The 6000-nt window shown below is 42.2% G+C and overlaps 1 protein-coding gene across 3 annotated transcripts in view; it reads left to right on the top strand.

The window, feature by feature from the left end:
- The first annotated feature begins 397 nt into the window (after window positions 1–397).
- The window catches only part of LOC121290189 (rho-related BTB domain-containing protein 2-like), a 59669-nt gene continuing 54066 nt past the window's right edge, over window positions 398–6000 (top strand). For 2 of the 3 annotated variants that reach the window (XM_041210447.1, XM_041210449.1), the window contains exon 1: window positions 398–1205. The gene's annotated coding sequence lies outside the window, so the exon portion shown is untranslated. Of the gene's footprint in view, window positions 1206–1429; window positions 1569–6000 lie in introns of those variants that run through there. The other variant, XM_041210448.1, reaches the window with a different exon arrangement.

Raw genomic sequence — 6000 nt, 5'->3', positions numbered from 1 at the left:
CCCACGGCCTTCAATCGACGATGGACAGCTCGTCACCTTGTAAGGTGCAAAATTCCAAAGTACGAATTGTGTGAGTTTGTGTTGTCGGAGCTGAAAGCTCCTTCAGGGATGATTCTTACTGTACGCGAGTGGTGTCACCGCTGGGTATGATGTCCGGGCTAAACGGGGATGGTGGAAAATGTTATTCGGGTGAAGAAAAAGCAAGAGTTGGATTTGAAGCACCACAGGGGATTTTATTATTTTTTTAAAAAGACGTTTTCTCCACCCTTGGAAAAGAAACGGAATGACGGAGGCAGGTTTCTCTCTTTTAATTTCACACAGCAGCGATGCAAGATCAACAGCCGGTCCGGCTCATTCGCAAGTGCGCGAAATGTGTCTGCTCCTCATCGAACAGCAACTCAAGTGTCCAAAAGTATTGCAGGCGCCCGGTGGGAGAAAGAAGACAGAAGCTATTTTTTAAAAATATCCAGAGCCCTGCTTGCTCCAATTGTCTATTTTTGCGAACAGGGGAGGGGGCGATTGGTCAGAATTGAATGAAACACCCGGAGCATGAGTTTTCACTGTAGGAGTGAGTATGTGTTCCAGGACTGTTTGCGTCCCCGGACTTGTGCCTTGGACACTTGAGTATTTTCTGTTTCAGAGGTGGGGGTTCCTACCCTTCCGGTGCTGGCGGGTGTCGGATGATGGACGTTATCGCGGGCCAATCGGGAGAAAAAAGCCTTTGTGACGAAGTTGTGGGCGGGGTCGCATCGGAGCCAATGGGCACGGTGAAAGGAGGCGGGGACAGTCCCTTCCAGCGCCTTGCACTCAATTCGCTGCAGAATCTTTTTATTTTTATGAATGAAGCAATATCTGCAGCGTGGGCCGATTTTAGCGGATGGTTTTAATGGAAGGGGGAAAAAAAAGATCTCGTTTAATATATTTAATATATCTCCGCCTGCTTTAATACTTCCATTCACTAGCCATACGCAGGGCGCTGTATTTTCTGCGGAAACATGATTTCTTCAGTGATTTGTTGCGCGATCGTTTTTATGTTTTAGTTTACAGCGTGAAGCCATTCATTTTGCTACAATGCCGAATGGTTTGTTTCTAATTGCCACACTCTTCAAATGGATACAATGACTGAGATTCCTGCGATTCACTGAGGGAGGGAGAGGCGAGGCGAATCTACTTCCTCATTGAAGGAAGATTTACCATTCAAAAGGGTGAGTTGCCAATTTTATTATTATTTTTTCTCTTCCCCCCCCCCCCCAGGATATGTGCGCGTATATATCTGTATATTTGTATTTCTCCGCTTCTATTTTCGGAAAGGTGCATTTTTTTCCCTTTCTGTCAAGGGTCTGTCCTGGCCCATCAGTGGCTAAATTGAGCTGGTTGTCTTGGTAACAGGAAATCTGGATATGGACTCTGCTCTGAGTACAGACCAGAGTATTTCTGTGCACAAAAGCTTGAGGGCTTGGATATCGTCTCTCAGTAACTGGGCGATGGATGGAGCCTTACCCACACAGCCCCAGAGGGAGAGAATATTTCGGTCGCTTCTGATTTCCTGCCCGAGCCGAACATCTCGTGTGAGTTTTAAGTCTTTGTCGGTCCCCTACATCTGTCCAGCGCTACAGGAAGGAAGGATTAATATTTTTTTTAATTTAAAAAAAAGAGATTAAAACATTCACGTGAATCACATTCTTTTCCTGCCGTGGCCGAATATCTCTGGTATCAGTCTTATCTCTTGTGGGTCACTCGCTTTGTACAATTTGTGCGAAGAATTAATGCAACTCTTTAAAAATAGATTCAACCTTTATTTTTTTTTGCGTGCGAAAGGAATGTACGTACAGATTTGATTATGAATTATGCATTTCAGAGATGCTGTCTAACCATGTGATAGATAAGTACAATCGTGTTATCCTAAAAATGACAAGAGCGGACAAAGTTCATCAGGGCGACAATAATTCTTTTTTAATTCTTTCATGGGGTGTGTGTCACCTGCAAGGCCAGCCATCCCATGCCGAATTGCCCTTGAACTGAGTGGATTGCTCAATCATGTCAGAGGGTAGTTAAGAGTCAGCCACATTATTGTGAGTCTGGAGTCATATGTCGGCCAGACCAGGCAAGGATGGCAGATTTCCCTCCCAGATGTTTTTTTTAAATAAAAATTCATGATACTTTGATGGCAAAACTTCTGATATTAACTCTCGATTAAATTTAAATTCCACCAGCTGCTCGGGTGGGATGTGAACCCCCCCACCCTCTGGGGCATTTACTTGGGCCTTTGGATGACGAGTCCAGTGGTGTTACCATGAGACCACCAGCTAGCCCTATTTGGTTCCATACTTGTCAATGCACTCCTGTCCACTGGTTATTTGCAATTTAATGTATTTTTTTTACATGCATTTAAACTTTAAAAACTATGCTAAAGTGGGTAAATATTTCCATTGTAAAGCCACGAGAGCCAGACACAAAGCAAAACAGTTGACGTAACTCAGTTTCTTTATTACTGTTTGTAGATTTCAAACATTAGTCAGAACAGTTTTAGTAAATGACTCAACATGTAATTATTCACATGCTAGAACACAAAACATCCATTGTAAAATTTAACAAATCAGTAATCCTCGCAGATTAGGCTTTGTACACCAGTTCTAATGCACAGTACAGGTTAGGGTGACACCAATTTGACTTGCATTTGAGACTCGGGAAGGTAAGGGTTATGGAACCAGAATCGGTGGATTGAGCTAAAACGCAGGTCAGCCATGATCTGACTGAATGGTGGAACAGGTTGGAGGGCATGACTGGCCTTCTTCTATCCCTGTGTCTCTACAAACTACTGTAGAAGATGCAAGTTTTAATCTTACAGTAGGCTTTTGCTTACCCCCACTTCAGTTTTTATTGCCTTGCCCAAGTGGTCTGTGTGTGTGTGTTTGTGTGGGGTAGGGGAGGGGGTGGGTGATGTGGGGGTGAGTGGTTTGATACCTGAGTATCGGGAGGCAAATAAATTATCAAGAGTATCATGGATGAGCCTGATCCTGTTATTCCACAGTACCCACACACAGTTTTACTTCACCAACTTTTAGTTGTTCTTCGAGTGTGGGTGACATTGGTAAGTACCCAACTGCATAGTGTGGGACTGGAGTGACATGAAAGTAAGGATGGCAGGATTCCATCCCTGAAGGGCATCTTGTGCATGTATTCCGCATTGTAATTTACTGCTGTGATTTTCTTGTGTCAAAATTATTGCTAAGCAGGCTTGAGGGAAAGTGCCCACTGTTGTCTACTCAGCCATCCTAAGGTGAAGGAAATAAAAGAAGTTGGAATTAAATAGCACCTTTCATGACTAAAGCGCTTTACAGCCAATGAAGCACTTTAGAAGCGTAGTTACCTTTGAAATATTGAAAAATTTGGTCGTCAATTTGAGCACAGCAAAGCCCCACAAAATGCAATGGGATACATGATCAGATAACCTGTTTTAGTGATGTTGAGGGACAAAAATGGGCTAGGACACTAGGAAAAAACTGCTCAGGCTGCTGTGATGCTGTTAGTAATATGTGATGGAAACTCAATATTTACAACAAGAAAGCAAGATAATTCAAATGAGTTTTTAATTATAATAACATGCACAAAGTTTATTTTAATGATTAAGTTAATGTAGTGAATACACAGCCCAGCATAGAGTACAGCAGGTGGACGAGGGAGTTTCCAGCTTTGATTAAAGTAAAAGCAAAATATTGTGGATACTGGAGATCAGAAATACAAACAGAAAATGCTGGAAAAGCTCAGCAGGTCTGGCAGCATCTGTGGAGAGAGAAACAGAGTGAACGTTTTGAGTCTGTATGACTCTTCTTCGAACCATAACCTTCAGCTTTGATTCCTGGTCTGTTTGATTTTTAATTCTCCTTAATAATCTTGGAGGCAAGATTGAATAAGTTTGAAGTTATTTGAGACTTGTATATGATAGATCTGCTCCTGATAGATCAAAGCCAAAAGAAACTATTTTGGAACTGCTACATCAATAGGAATGTGTTATTTTCTATAAGGGAGATGCTACAATTTAATTTGTGTGACTACTGCTGCTAAGTTGCTTCTGCCCTTAGGTAGACAGATTTTTAATTAGTAAGGAATCAAGTGTTATGGGGTAAAGGCAGGGAAGTGGAGTTGAGGATTATCAGCTCAGCCATGATCTCATTGAATGGCAGAGCAGACTCGACGGGCTGAATGGCCTACTTCTGCTCCCATGTCTTTTGACCCCATAACAGTCAATGAAGATTGCACGATGATTTCAACCTGAGGGCTTTAGTGTCAGGCCAACAATTACCCTCATTTGCTCTCACTGTAGGGGGTCATTTTAACCTCACTTCGGGCTGACCAGCCACATTCTACTCCATGTGAGCTGCTGCTGCCCATGTCTTAACTTGCACTAAGTCCTATTCACCTATTGCCTCTGTGCTCACTGACCAACATCAGCTGCCGGTCATGCATCCTCTTGATTTTAAAACTCTCATCCGTGTTTTCAAATCCCTCTGTGGCCTCGCCCTCTCGCTATCTTTGTAATCTCCTCCAGACCCACAATTCTCTGAGATATCTGCATTCATCCAATTCTGGTCTCTTGAGCGTCCCTGCTTTTAATCACTCCGCCATAGGTGACTGTGTCTTCAGCTGACTAAGCCTAACCTCTGGAATTCTCTCCTTAAATCTCTTTGGCTCTATCCCTTGCTTTCCAACTTTAAGACGCTCCATAAAACCTAATTCTTTGACCAAGCTTTAGGTCATCTGAGCTAATATGTCCTTAAGGGGCTTGGTGTAATATTTTCTTAATTAGCGGTCCTGTGAAGAGTCTTGAGATGTAATATGATGTTAAAGTTGCTGTTGTTAACTCCCCAACTGAGAAATGTGCGGGATTGGGAGAAACACTACTTTTACACTCTGCCCAATGACTTTACATTTCTGATGGGCAGATTGGCTTAAATCCACCCCCTGAGTATCTCCATTACATTGAGGAAATTCTTAAAGCAGTTGCCCACACTTTCACAATTCTGGTTTATCAATCATGAAAATATCTTGCAACTGGGAAAAGTAAATAACTTTTGCCTTAAAATGTGTTAACATGCCTCGCACATGCGTTCAACAGCTCTCTCATAATTCACAGTTTATATATAGTGTTCCAATAAGAATATTGGATTGTGGACCAAGAGCACAGGTGAACTATGAGTAGCTCTCTGCAGATGTTCCGTGACAGCTTGCAACAAGACACTGAGTGACACTGCTACCAAATGATATGGATACCTGATTTTTTTGTTTTGTGCCCTTTCTCTACCTGCTCAAGTGTCTTTGTCGCCTGTCATGCTACCAAATAATGTGATGGCACATTAGACCAAAAATAGCTTCACAGCCAGTGACAGGTTCCTCATCAGATGTTCTATTATAAATTAGACATGTAATTCAACATTTGAAGTTGAGAACAAATGTGCAAAGCAAAATATTGTTTGGGGCAGATGGCCTGATCTGCAAACTGAATGATTTTTGAAGACAGCTCTTTTATAACAGAGTGCCGGACTTATTACTTTTCAAGATACTGTTGTACATTAATTCACGGTGCTGTTTATCGGAGCTTTATTTAGTGTCACCTAACAACTTATGGAAAGAAATGAGAAAAAGCCTTAGATTTACCTAGCACCTTTCATGACCACCAGACTTGCCAGAGCGCTTTATAGTTTATGAAGTGTAGGAAACACTGTAGCCAATTTGCACAGAGCAAGCTCGCAAAAATGGCAATATGATAATGACCAGACATTTTGTGATGGTGATAGAGGACACCAGGGGTAACACCCTTGCTATTGTCAAGGGATCTTTTATGCTCATCTGAGAGGAACTCAGTTTAACCTCTAATCCTAAAGAAAGCACCTCAGATGGTACTCCCGCAGTACCGCACAAGAGTATCAGTCTTGATTTTTTTTTGTATATGCTCTCAAGTCCTGAAGTGGGACTTGAACTTACTGACTGACACGTGAGAGT

This window comes from Carcharodon carcharias, chromosome 17, assembly GCF_017639515.1.
Source record: "Carcharodon carcharias isolate sCarCar2 chromosome 17, sCarCar2.pri, whole genome shotgun sequence".
Classification (NCBI taxonomy): domain Eukaryota; kingdom Metazoa; phylum Chordata; class Chondrichthyes; order Lamniformes; family Lamnidae; genus Carcharodon; species Carcharodon carcharias.
Note: the sequence above shows the minus strand (reverse complement) of the source record. Positions and strands in the feature narration are given on the sequence as shown.